The following is a 12,351-nucleotide window of genomic DNA, read 5'->3' on the forward strand; positions in this document are numbered from 1 at the left end:
ATTTTCTTTGGATCCAAGCGAACCAGAAATGATGCCAGCCCAACAAACACGCAAGCAACAAGTCAAGGACTTTCTGAACGTTCTCAAAAAGACTTACCTGGTATCGCCTTGGGTAGAACTCTGGGTAATTACTGGGGTACTGTTCTTTCTTTTCTGGCTAGGCTTTTACTTTTAACTTTTAGCATGCTTATTAAAGGTTGATAACTTCTACAAAGCTCTAAAGCCCAAAGAGTTAATTTGATGCTGAAGCCGCATCTGTCCTAACATCATGAACAAAGAGACTTGTCATCAGTAAACATTACAGCAGTTCCTATACCGGATGGTATAGTTTAGGACAAGGTTGATTTCAATATGTTCGGTCCTACTGTACTTTAAAAAATTTCTCATATATTTAAAATTTCATTTAGTGATATCATTTCCTCCAGTACACTTTCTGATGATTGGGACTCTGAAACTGTTAATAACATGTTGTCTGATTTAGAGAAAACTGCTGCATTTCTGACCACTGAAATTCTGCAAGGTACTTCAGACTATGACACTTTGTGCTGTTATCAACATTATGGTAATCATTTCTTCCACAAATTTATGACACCTAGAAATGTTTTTGAGTACCATCAGTGGGAACATTGCCCTACACCACCAATAAGTAGTTCACAAACATTTGCACAGCAATTTTCATATTTTTCAGGGTTTAACACTACTAACCCAACCTCATATTATTATAAGCTTACACCGACATCAGCACTGAAAATTATGTTGACAAACACCAAACAGATTTACTCTGCTTTCTTTATTGCCCAGTTGTCTGGACAGGGTTTTGAACTATGGAAGGGCACAATAGACTTAAAATCAGTCTGGGGTTCTAAGGACTGGCAAGTCCAGGGAACAGATACGCTATTTAGAGCATGCCTCATTCCACAGCAGATGATATTTCTAAATGACCTGTGCAACAGACATCTTGTCTTGGAAGAGCCAAGGACACACCTTGGTTTCCAACACCATCACAGATGGAGGGGTGGCAACATTCAACTTCATAGGAAGGGGCAACATTAGACGAAATTTTGCAGTACAATAGATCAGACCTTAATTGGATAAAATAGTTGGTTTATTTATTTTTTTATTTTTTTATTTATGTGACTTATATAGCGCCTGAATCACCCCGTAAGGGGTATCTCTGTGCTGAGACTGCTTGTGGCCATGCCGAAGAGGACTAGAACAATTCAGTTTACAGACGTTTTCTGAAGACCAAGAAGTTTTTGCACTGGCGCATCTGTATGGGGAGTTGATTCCAGTACCGGGGCGCTAGATGGGAGAAGGCTTTGCCTCCCTCGCGTGCCAATTTGACACGGGGAATGCAAAGAATTGCTTAATGGCTCGACCTAAGGGACCTGGCCGGTGTATATCTGACCAACTTTTGGGCTAGATAGCTGGGGCCCATGTTGTATAGTGCTTTGTACACCATGCATTAAATTTTGAACTTGATTCTCTTTTTTATTGGGAGCCATTAGAGTTTGCGGAGAAGTGGAGCACAGGGTGTTCTGGGAGGGGCATTGCTAACTAGGTGAACAGCAGTGTTCTGAACTATCTGCAGTTTATTTAGGGATTTTTCTTTAGCGGAAATCAGCAGAGCATTGCAGTAAACCAGGAGGCTGATGATCAGTGCCTGGATTAGGGTTTTTCGGGTAACTGATGGCAGTAAGGGAAAAACCCTTCGGAGGATGCCAAGAGTGTGAAAGCAAGTCCTGGCTGTGATGTTTACGTGTTCCTATAGCTTTAGTTCCTGATCAACTCGCCATCCTAGGTTTTTCACTATCTGCTTTGGGGCGGGATGGTCCTAATTCTCCTGACCACCAACTGGGGGACCATCTCAATTTTGCTTCACCGAACAACATGATCTCAGACTTTTCAGAGTTTCAGTGTTCAATTGGAGAAAATTATCCCTCATCCACTGCACGATGCCTTTCATCCCTTCCGAGAAACTGTCTTGGATGTGCGGGTTTGATTTATCAAAGAAAAGGAGGAGTTGCGTGTAATCGGCGTAGGAGATGGGAGTGAAGCCTAGGTTCCTCAGTAGCCCTGCCAAGGGGGTAAGATAGATATTGAACAGTGTGGGGCTTAAACAAGAGCCTGTGGAACACCCCTTGGTAACTGTGGTGGTCTGGGAGCGGTAGGGACCACGGTTGATTGTTTGTGTCCTATTGGTTAAGAAGTCGGTCAGCCAGTTCAAGGCTTTACCCCGGATACCTATATCCTTAAGACGTTTTAGCAGGACCTGGTGGGATGTGGTGATGAAGGCAGCAGACAGGTCGAACAGCACCAAAAGCACTGCCCGACCGTTATCCACTGCTATTCAGATGTTATCAGTAACCTCCACCAGTGCTGACGTTGTGCTATGCTTTGGGCGAGAGCCGGATTGTGATTGGGCAAGGCGATTAGTGGATTCGACTAACTCAGATAGATGTTTGTTTATGTGCTTTTCTAGAATTTTGCTGTATAGGGGAGCAGAGAGATGGGGCGATAGTTGGTGACATCTTTTGGAGGGACCCAAGGGATAATCGGGGCTGCTTTCCACTCAGTGGGGAGGGTATCTTCCTCCATGGAGCTGTTGAGGATTGAGCATATTGGCCTCACAAAAGTATTAGACAAAATGACAGAGATCTTGACAGATAGGCGATCTAATGGGGACCCAGATTTGGCAGTTTTTAGTGTTTGCTTCAGTAGTGGTGAGAGCTGGGAAGATTTTTAGGGTGATGGTGTCAACTACGGTGGGTGGAGGATCTATGTGAGGGTCTGAATGGCGAGTGGGGGCAGAGGTAATTTTTTGGTAAATTTTTTCAATTTTCTGAGAGAGGTGGTTCACAATGTTGTCGCAGAGGCTTTGAGATGGAGCTTCTTCAGTATTGCATTCTCTTGGGTTGGCGAATGAATTTAGTATCTGGAACAATGTGCAGGGGAGTTTTCTGCTTTATCGATCTGTTGTGCGATGTGTGATTTGAAAGCTGATTTCAGGTTTTTGTAATAAGCAGCTAATCAATCAATCAATCAATCAGAACACTTGTAAAGCATGCTACCTGTGCCTTGAGACCTGTGAGGGTCTCAAGGCGCTGATGGGAGGGGGTGCGGCTACTGCTCGAAGACCTAGGTCTTGAGAAGTCTTCTGAAGGCGAGTAGGTCTTGGGTCTTACGTAGGTGGGTAGGGAGGGTGTTCCAGGACTTTGCGGCGAGGTAGGAGAAGGTTCTGCTGCCAGAGGTTGTTCATTGGATGCGGGGGACATCGGCGAGGACGAGGCTAGCAGAGCGGAGCTGGCAGGTCGGGGTGTAGAAGATGAGTCTGCTGTTCAGGTAGGCTGGTCCGGTGTTATGGAGTGCTTTGTGTGCGTGGGTGAGGAGCTTGAAGGTGATCCTCTTGTCGACGGGAAGCCAGTGTAGGTCTCTCAGGAGGGGGGTGATGTGGCTGCGGCAGGGGACGTTAACGATCAGTCGGGCGAAGGCGTTTTGGATGCGTTGTAGTCATTGTAGGTGTTTGGCTGGGATTCCTGCATAGAGTGTGTTGCCGTAGTCCATTCTGCTGCTGACGAGGGCCTGTGTCACCGTTCTTCTTGTTTCGGTCAGGATCCACTTGTAGATCCTGCGGAGCATGCGGAGGGTATTGTAGCAGGAGGAGGAGACGACGTTGACCTGTTTAGACATGGAGAGGGAGTAGTCGAGGATGAATCCTAGGTTGCGTGCATGGTCAGTGGGTGTTGGTGCTCTTCCCAGTGTGGTCGGCCACAAGGAGTCATCCCAGGCTGAGGGGGTGGGTCCGAGGATGAGTACCTCCATCTTGTCCGAGTTCAGCTTCAGACGGCTGTTCTTCATACAGTCGGAGATGGCCTTCATTCCCTCATGGAGGTTGGTTTTGGCGATGTGCAGGTCCTTGGTGAGGGAGAAGATGACCTGGGTGTCGTCAGCGTAGGAGATGATGTTGAGGTCATGTTGGCGGGCCACTTGTGCGAGGGGTCCATGTAGACGTTGAACAGCGTCGGGCTGAGGGATGAGCCCTGGGGGACGCCGCAGATGATGTCGGTGGCCTCGGATCGGAAGGGCGGGAGGCAGATGCTCTGGGTTCTGCCGGAGAGGAAGGACGTGGTCCAATCAAGGGCCTTCTCTTGGATTCCGGCTTCTAGGAGGCGTGTCTTTAGAGTGCAATGGCAGACCGTGTCGAAGGCAGCTGACAGGTCCAGGAGGATGTGGGCTGATGTTTCTCCATTGTCTATTTGGTGCCTGATGTCGTCTGTGGCGGCGATGAGGGCTCTCTCTGTGCTGTGGTTTCGTCTGAACCCAGACTGGGACGGGTCCAAGGGCTTGTTGTCTTCCAGGTGGTGAGCCAGTTGCATGTTGACGATTTTCTCAATGACCTTCGCCGGGAACGGGAGCAGGGAGATGGGCCGGAAGTTCTTAAGGTCCTTGGGGTCTGCCTTGGGCTTCTTGAGGAGGGCGTTGATTTCGGCGTGTTTCCAGCTTTCCAGAAATGTTGCTGTTTTGAAGGAGATGTTGATGACCTTCCGTAGTTGGGGTGCGATGGCAGCATCTGCTTTGTTGAATACGTGGTGTGGGCACAGGACTGCCGGAGATCCTGAGTGGATGGAGTTTATGACTTTGCGTGTCTCGTCGTTGTTGACGTTGGACCAGGAGGTCAGGTGGTTGGCGCTGGTGGTGTTCACAGTGGGGGTGGGGTCTGGCGTAGTTGGGGCGGTCATGGTGTTGAAGCTGTCATGGATGTCAGTGATCTTGCGGTGGCAGAAGATGGACAGTCCTTGTGAAGGCCGTATGTCGTTGGCGTTTGCACTGGGGTTGGAGAGTTCTTTTACGATGCTGAAGAGCTCTTTGCTGTCGTGTGCATTGTTATCCAGGCGGTCTTTGAAGGAGGACCTCTTCGCTATTCTGATGAGGTGGTGATGTCTGCGAGTGGCGTCCTTGTGGGCTGGGCGGTTGCCCGAAGTGTGTTCGTGGAGCCATATCTTCTCCAGTTTTAGGCAGGCGCGTTTGCGTTTGAAGGTCTGCAGCTCGTCGGTGAACCAGGTGTCTCTCTTGCTGGCATGGTTGTTGGGCGGTTTCTTGAGTGGGGCGAGGGTGTTGGCACAGTTGTCGATCCACTGTCTGAGGTTGCGGGATGCATTGTCTGGGTTGGTGGGGTCAGTGGGTGGGTTCTGGGCGAGGGTGATGATCAGCTGGTCTTCGGTGACTTTGCTCCAGCAGCGGCGAGGCAGCTGTTGGGTGCGGTGGTGCGTGGTTGGTTTGTCGAAGGTGAAATGGATGCAGCGGTGGTCGGTCCAGTGGAGTTCAGTGGTGTGGGCGAAGGCGACATGGGTGCCTGTGGAGAAGATGGGGTCCAGTGTGTGGCCAGCAGCGTGGGTGGGTGCGGTGATCAGTTGTCTGAGGCCGAGGCTGGCGAGGTTGTCGATCAGGGTGGCGGAGTTGGCGTCGTTGTTGTTCTCGAGGTGGAAATTCAGGTCCCCGAGGAGGATGTAGTCTGTGGAGGCGAGTGCGTGGGTGCTGGCGAAGTCGGCGATGAAGTCGCTGAATTGTGCTCGGGGTCCGGGTGGTCTGTAAATGAGTGTTCCTCTGAGGGTGGTGGTGGGGTCAGTGTGGATCCGGAAGTGCAGTTGTTCGGCGGTGTTGAGGGTGTCGTCTGCGTGGGTGGTGACTTTGAGAGTGGACTTGTGGATGATGGCTATTCCTCCTCTGATTCCGTTGGCGCGATCCCTGGGGTTGATCTTGTAGCCGTCCGGGATGACTATGGCGATGTCGGCGCCGAGGAGTCGTTCCACCAGGTCTCGCTCTGGAAGGCCACATCTGGGACAGAGGTGTCGAGCAGGTCCCAGAGCTCGACGGAGTGTTTGCGTGCGGAGCGGGTGTTGAGGAGTATGCAACGGAGGTGTTTGGGTCTGGTCCTTGGAGTTTTGATGGTTCTGTCGCAGGTGAAGCTACAGGTGTGGCAGGTGAAAGGTCTGTGAGTCGGTTTCGGTGTGGCTTGGAAGCAGGTGTGGTTTCGGCCGGCGTTGAGTGTGTAGAGGGTGCTGGCGTCATAGCGGAGTCTGGTGTTGTGGCATTCGCGGGGTCCAGGGGTTCTGTCGGTGGGCGCGGTCCAGGCGCGGATGGGCACAGACGGGCTTGCCTTTGGCGCGCCAGCGGCGCGCCCGCTGCGCGGCCTCCATAAGAGGAGGGAAGGGAGGGACGAGCAGCTGGGAGGCGGGAGCAGGGCATACAATGGGGAACAGGGAGGCATGGCCGCAGGGACGCAGCGGCGGGAACGAGGGAGCGGGAAACAGCGGCGGCAGGTAGGCAGGAGCAACGAGTCAGCTGGCGGCTGTGTGGTGGCGTAGGGAGCGACCTGCCTGCGAGCAGGGTCAAGGGTCTCCATGTGCTAATGTGCTTTTAAATTGGTTTTTATCTAGTAAGTTTTGTGAGAGGTGCCAAAGACGTTCATATTTTTTGCAAAGGCTTTTTTCGGTTCTAAGGGTGGGGTAGTACCATGGGGCGTGTGTGCGTTTGTTGGAGTTTGATTGGGGTTTTAAAGGGGCTAGGTGGTCTATGGTGGCTAGCAGACTAGTAGTCAAAGAAGATAGTTGTTTCTCTGTGCTATCAGATTCCAAATTGAGGGGAGGGGTGAAAGATTCCTGAACGGTTAGTGGTGCAATTTAATGCCATTGTCTGTATTTCCTAGTAGATTTTGTTTTAGGGCCAGCACAGCCGTGTCGGCCTCTGACAGTGTAGTGGATCATTGAATGATCTGACCATTCCAGGGGACTGGTGGCTTTATAGATTATATTAGGAGAGTTAGTTAGAATTAAATCTAACATATGTCCGGCCTGATGAGTAGGATCAGTATTTACTTTGCTTACATCAAGTGTGGTAAGGTCAGTCAATAGTGTTGCAGCTTCTTTGTTTCCGGGATTTCCCCCATGCACATTAATTCTTCCAAAAAAAGGAAATTCTTGGTTGAAATCACATGGGGAGAGATTAATTCCAATAGTTGAGAAGGAAAGTTGGATAGGGGCCCAGGAGGTCGATATACCAGGGCGCCCTTCCAGCAGAGTTGGGGATGTATGTCAGCTCTAAAGATTAGTATCTCCATGGTGTCACTGCATTGTTGATCAATGATGTAGATTTTGATGGGGTCTTTGTATATAATTGCTAATCCTCCTCCTGCTTTGAGGGGTCTGTCTTGTCTCTGAAAGTGGTAGCCCTCTGGGAGTGCGATGGCGATATCTGGGTTGGAATGGGGCTCGGTCCATGTTTCGGTCAGAAATTCGATATGGGGGAGAGGCGTGGCCAACACTATGGCGTGCTAAGACGTGCGGCTCCGGAGCTCCCGGCGAGCTGTCCAGAATTCCGACTTTAAAATCACCCAAATCGCCATCAAAATACTGGAATCTGATCGGGGGACTCTTGTGCCCTTCGAGAGCGAAGAATCGAGAGGAATTTCTGTTCGCAGCGCTCTCTACACAGATTTTCCGATATCGCTCGGAGCACCAAGCCGAAGGCAAGATGGCGGCCATGACGTGCGGAGAGCGGTGGAGGCACTGACACCCGACCTCCCCACTCGGTGACCGTGCCCTGCAACTGAGAGAGAGGGCTACACCGACAGGCTATCGGTCGCTGGACCCAGACGTTCAAGATCTTGACGCTAGAGAACTCAGAAGGAGGTTCCTCCTCCCTCTTCTGCTGAGACGGTGATAGCGGAGCCCGCGAGGTGACACGAGCGGCCCGGAGCCTTGCCGGAGGCCCCTGACCACAGTCCTGAACACTGCTGCCTGCTGCTTGGAGCTCGGAGGCCCGGAACCTGGCCGTGAGCACCGGAGGAGGAACGCCACGGCGCCGGCAGTCGCCACCAGCAGTGCGGGGAAGACCGAGACCCGTGAGCCCCTCGTGACGACACGCTCCAGCCCGCCCGGGTGGTGCAGTCCTCCCGGCCGGTAGGCCCAACGCAACGCTTCGACACAACATGGGCAAGAAGGAGATACTGCCCAAAGGGCCCAAGCAGGGGCCGATGGACAATTATGCTGTGCCATGTCTGGTGACGGAGGGCCTTCCTGCTGCGCCCGGACCGCGCTCGGATACTGCATTGCTTATGGAAGCCATTCAGGCCTCGAGAACGGATATCCAGGAATCCAGAGCGGCACTGGAGGTTAAGATTGGTGAGGTGTGTTCAGAGGTGACACTTCTGAGACAGGACTTTCGAAATTTATCGGATAGGGTCACCTCCGCAGAGGCGCGGATGGGCGAGGCCGAAGATTCGATCACAACCCTCCGGAAAGATATGGCGGAGCTCAAGGCGTCCCACCGTCAACTGCTCTGGAAGGTGGATGACGCCGAAAATAGAGCACGACGGAACAACCTCCGCTTTGTCGGCTTTAGAGAGGGGATCGAGAAGTCGTACATGGTGTCCTTCCTTCACACGTGGCTGATGGAAACCTTCCCAGCGGTACAATTCTCGCCCTGTTTCATTATAGAAAGGGCTCATCGGGCCCTTCTTGCAAAACCTCCGGAGGGAGCGAGGCCGCGTCCGGTCATTGCGCGTTTTCTGAACTTTGCCGACAGAGATTTGATTCTCAGAGAGGCGAGGAAGATGGGAGAGATCCGGCTAGAAAATGCACATATCATGATATTCCCGGACTATAGCCAGGAGGTCCAGAAACAGAGGAGATCGTTTGATACGGTAAAGGCCAAGCTTAGAGACTTAAAGATCTCTTACATGCTCCTCTTCCCAGCCAAACTTAAGGTTATCTACAAGGAGCAGTCCCTCTTTTTCACACACCCGGAAGACGCATGGCAATGGCTGGAGGAGCGCCCGATCCTCAACAGTAGAGAACAAGCTGGGCGAGACTTATTGGATAGATCCCTGCGAAATGCAACCAACTGGGAAATTCCGAAGGCGCAGAGATTGAAATCTAGGAGATCTAAGAGACAACCACCGGCGACGCCCTACAGAGGCCGGGGCACTGGGAATGCGAGGACAGGACATTAGGCCTCCCCAAAAGGTGCGGCAGCGACAGGATCTAGATTTGCCACTCTACGATCCAACACGCGCTCTGAGGGTGAGCACGAGGAAGGACTGGATAGTCGCACGTCTGGAGGCGAAGACGATGAGAATGGAAGTCAATCTGTGCATCTGTTGGTGAATGAGATCCGGGTGATGGAACAAGACTTGTCTGGACAACACAGTGCACCCGAATCAGAGACCCAAGACTCTAAGGGCCCGATTCACAGAACTAACTTAAGACAAAATCCTAAACTTACTACTTTTGGTATTCACAGAAGTTAGGATTTTGTCTTAAGTTTGTCTTAAGACAAACTTAAGACAGACTTAAGACATACTTAAGTTAGGATTTTGTCTTAAGTCTGTCTTAAGTCTGTCTTAAGACAAACTTAAGACAAAATCCTAACTTCTGTGAATACCAAAAGTAGTAAGTTTAGGATTTTGTCCTAAGTTAGTTCTGTGAATCGGCCCCAGTGTCTTAATCGAGGGTGGATCGGGTCGCAGATACAAACGAGCCGATGTCCCCTCAGAACAATGGTGAATTTGGAGAATGAAAAATGGCAGCCCGTTTCGGGGAAGCACGCAAGTTGACACGCCTCCCTGTTTTTATAAGTTTTACGTTTTTTTGGGTGCAGTGAAGGGAGGGTTTGGCGGGTGGGCGACAGGCCTATTCTCACGGAAAGTTATGTCCTGCTTTGGGATAAGACTGGAAGGGGGGGGAGGTGGGGAGGAGGGTGGGGGAAGGGGTTCTCAAGTTTGTATTGGGGGGGTCTGGGTGGGGACAGTTGGGGGGAACGTTTCAGTTGGAAATATGCAGCACCACGTACTGAACATCCACAGCACCTACACGTGCCAGAGCCTTAACACATGCAATCACCAAGCTTTCCAATGGCAAGTACCGTAGGCACCCCACATGAGGGAGGCAAGGGATTGAACATCCTGACATGGAATGTCAATGGTCTGGGTTCCAAGATCAAGAGAAGCCTAGTGAATGCTTACATTAAAAAGGTGGACCCGGACATCATCTTCTTACAGAAGACACACCTCAAGGGTACACAATGCGCCTTCATTGCTAGAGGTCGATATAGGGTCCTGGCACATGCAGGGTATACATCGGATTCCAGAGGGGTGGCAGTCATCGTTAAAAAGACCTTCCCATTCAACATTACCCGCACTTGGCTTGACTCTCAAGGAACATATGTGGGAGTTCAGGGCACTTGGAACAGACGCACTTATACACTCATCTCTGTTTATGCACCACCTAAATTACAGTCCCGTACACTCACAGCGCTTGCCAACATGCTCCTAGACACAGCTGATACAGTACAAGTGGTGGGAGGCGACTTTAACGATGTTATGGATTCCGGCCTCGATAGATCTGGAGACACTGCGAGGGGCGAGCACCGGACTCCACTATGCAACCAAATGTCTATGATAGGCCTTACAGATATATGGAGGTGGCTCCACCCGACACAGCGAGCATACTCGTACTACTCTGGGGCACACAGGGTGTTCTCACGACTCGACTATGTCTTTATGTCCCGCCAGTATTTAGGGACGGATGCCACGGCAGAATATAGGGCTAGGGGCATTTCGGATCACTCGCCATTATATGTGAGGGTGGGACAGAAGCGGAGTGGGGACACGGGTTCCTAGCGCTTAGCAGCATGGGATCTGCAAAACCCGAACATACTGAGAGGCATACGGGCAGACATTAAGGTGTATATCGCAGAAAATGAGGGTACGGTAGACTCCAGTGTTACCCTCTGGGAAGCTCTTAAGCCAGTACTGAGAGACAGAATAAAATCCAGACTGGGGGAGGAAAGACGGAGTCTCCAGGCAGAGATCGCTTCCATGGAACAGACTGTCCTAAACTGGGAGAGGGATTATCTGACCCATAAAAACACTGAGACTCCCCGGAAGCTCCTGGATGCCCAGAAACAATATAGGGAACTGATAACCAATGAGGCGAAGACTCAGTCCCTTGCCACCCTCCACAGGTTGTATGATGTAGGGGATAAATCAGGAAAACTATTGGCGTGGCTTAGTAAAAAGGAGCGGGCGGCATGGTGGATAGACTATATAAATACCACAGACGGCACCACTGTTAGCACCGATGCTGCGATTGCGGAAGCTTTCGCTACTCATTATGAACAGTTCAATGCAGCCCGAGCCCTCGCAACTCAGGAGGAAGCCTTACAATACTTAGACGATACGGTCCTACCGGTCCTAGCCCCCGAGAACATGGAGGACCTGGAGGCAGACATAACGGCTGATGAAATCACGAAGGCCATCACCAGGTTGAGACTGGGCAAGACCCCTGGCCCCAATGGCTTCCCAGCGGAGCTCTTTAAACGTGCAGCGGATCTCCTGACCCGCCATCTCCGGGGCCTCTTTGCGGATGCCTTCAAGGAGGGAGAGCTACCGCCTGATCTCGCGAAGGCGACAATCATCCCAATATATAAAGAGGGCAAACCACGAGAGGACTGCGCCTCTTATCGGCCCATTTCCCTGCTAAACACGGAAGTGAAGCTGTTAGCAACCATCTTGGTGGCCCGCCTACGAGCGGTCATTACAGATCTGGTTCACCTAGATCAATCAGGCTTTCTACCAGATAGAGCAACTAAACTGAACCTTAGAAGAACACACAACTGGCTACAAGAGGTGAAAGGGCGTAGTGACCCACATTGGTTCCTCTCCCTAGATGCCGAAAAGGCGTTTGACGCGGTGCACTGGCCCTTCCTGTTTGCGGTGCTTCGCAAGTTCGGTTTTGGGCCAAACTTTCTTAAATGGGTACAGCTTCTCTATGCCGCTCCGAGGGCCAAGGTGAGAGTGAACGGGATACTTTCACGCGAGTTCCAGATTCAGAGGGTCACTCGTCAGGGATGCCCCCTGTCCCCCCTCCTCTTTACGCTCACCATTGAGGTGCTAGCGGCCAGGATCCGACAAAACGAAGACATCCATGGCTTTGCGAGCAAAGACACCACCTTGGCAACAGAAAAGATCTCGCTATACGCAGACGACGTCTTGCTCTACTTAACTAGACCAGAAATCTCAGTTCCAGAGCTCTTCAGAGAACTGGAACGGTACAGTGGACAGGCAGGACATAAAATAAACTGGCATAAGTCCGTACTTTATGACCTGGGGGGTCACAACCAGTGGGGGAGATTGCCGGAAAACCTATTGACAACCACAGATGGTTTCCAATACCTCGGGATTTACATCACTGTGAACGCGACCCTCTCGTTCCATAGGAACCTGGAACGGATCATGACCAATGCGGTGGCGGATATGGACAGATGGCGACAGCTCCCCTTAACACTACTGGG

The sequence above is a fragment of the Lissotriton vulgaris genome, chromosome 9 (genome assembly GCF_964263255.1).
Source record: "Lissotriton vulgaris chromosome 9, aLisVul1.2, whole genome shotgun sequence".
Classification (NCBI taxonomy): Eukaryota; Metazoa; Chordata; class Amphibia; order Caudata; family Salamandridae; genus Lissotriton; species Lissotriton vulgaris.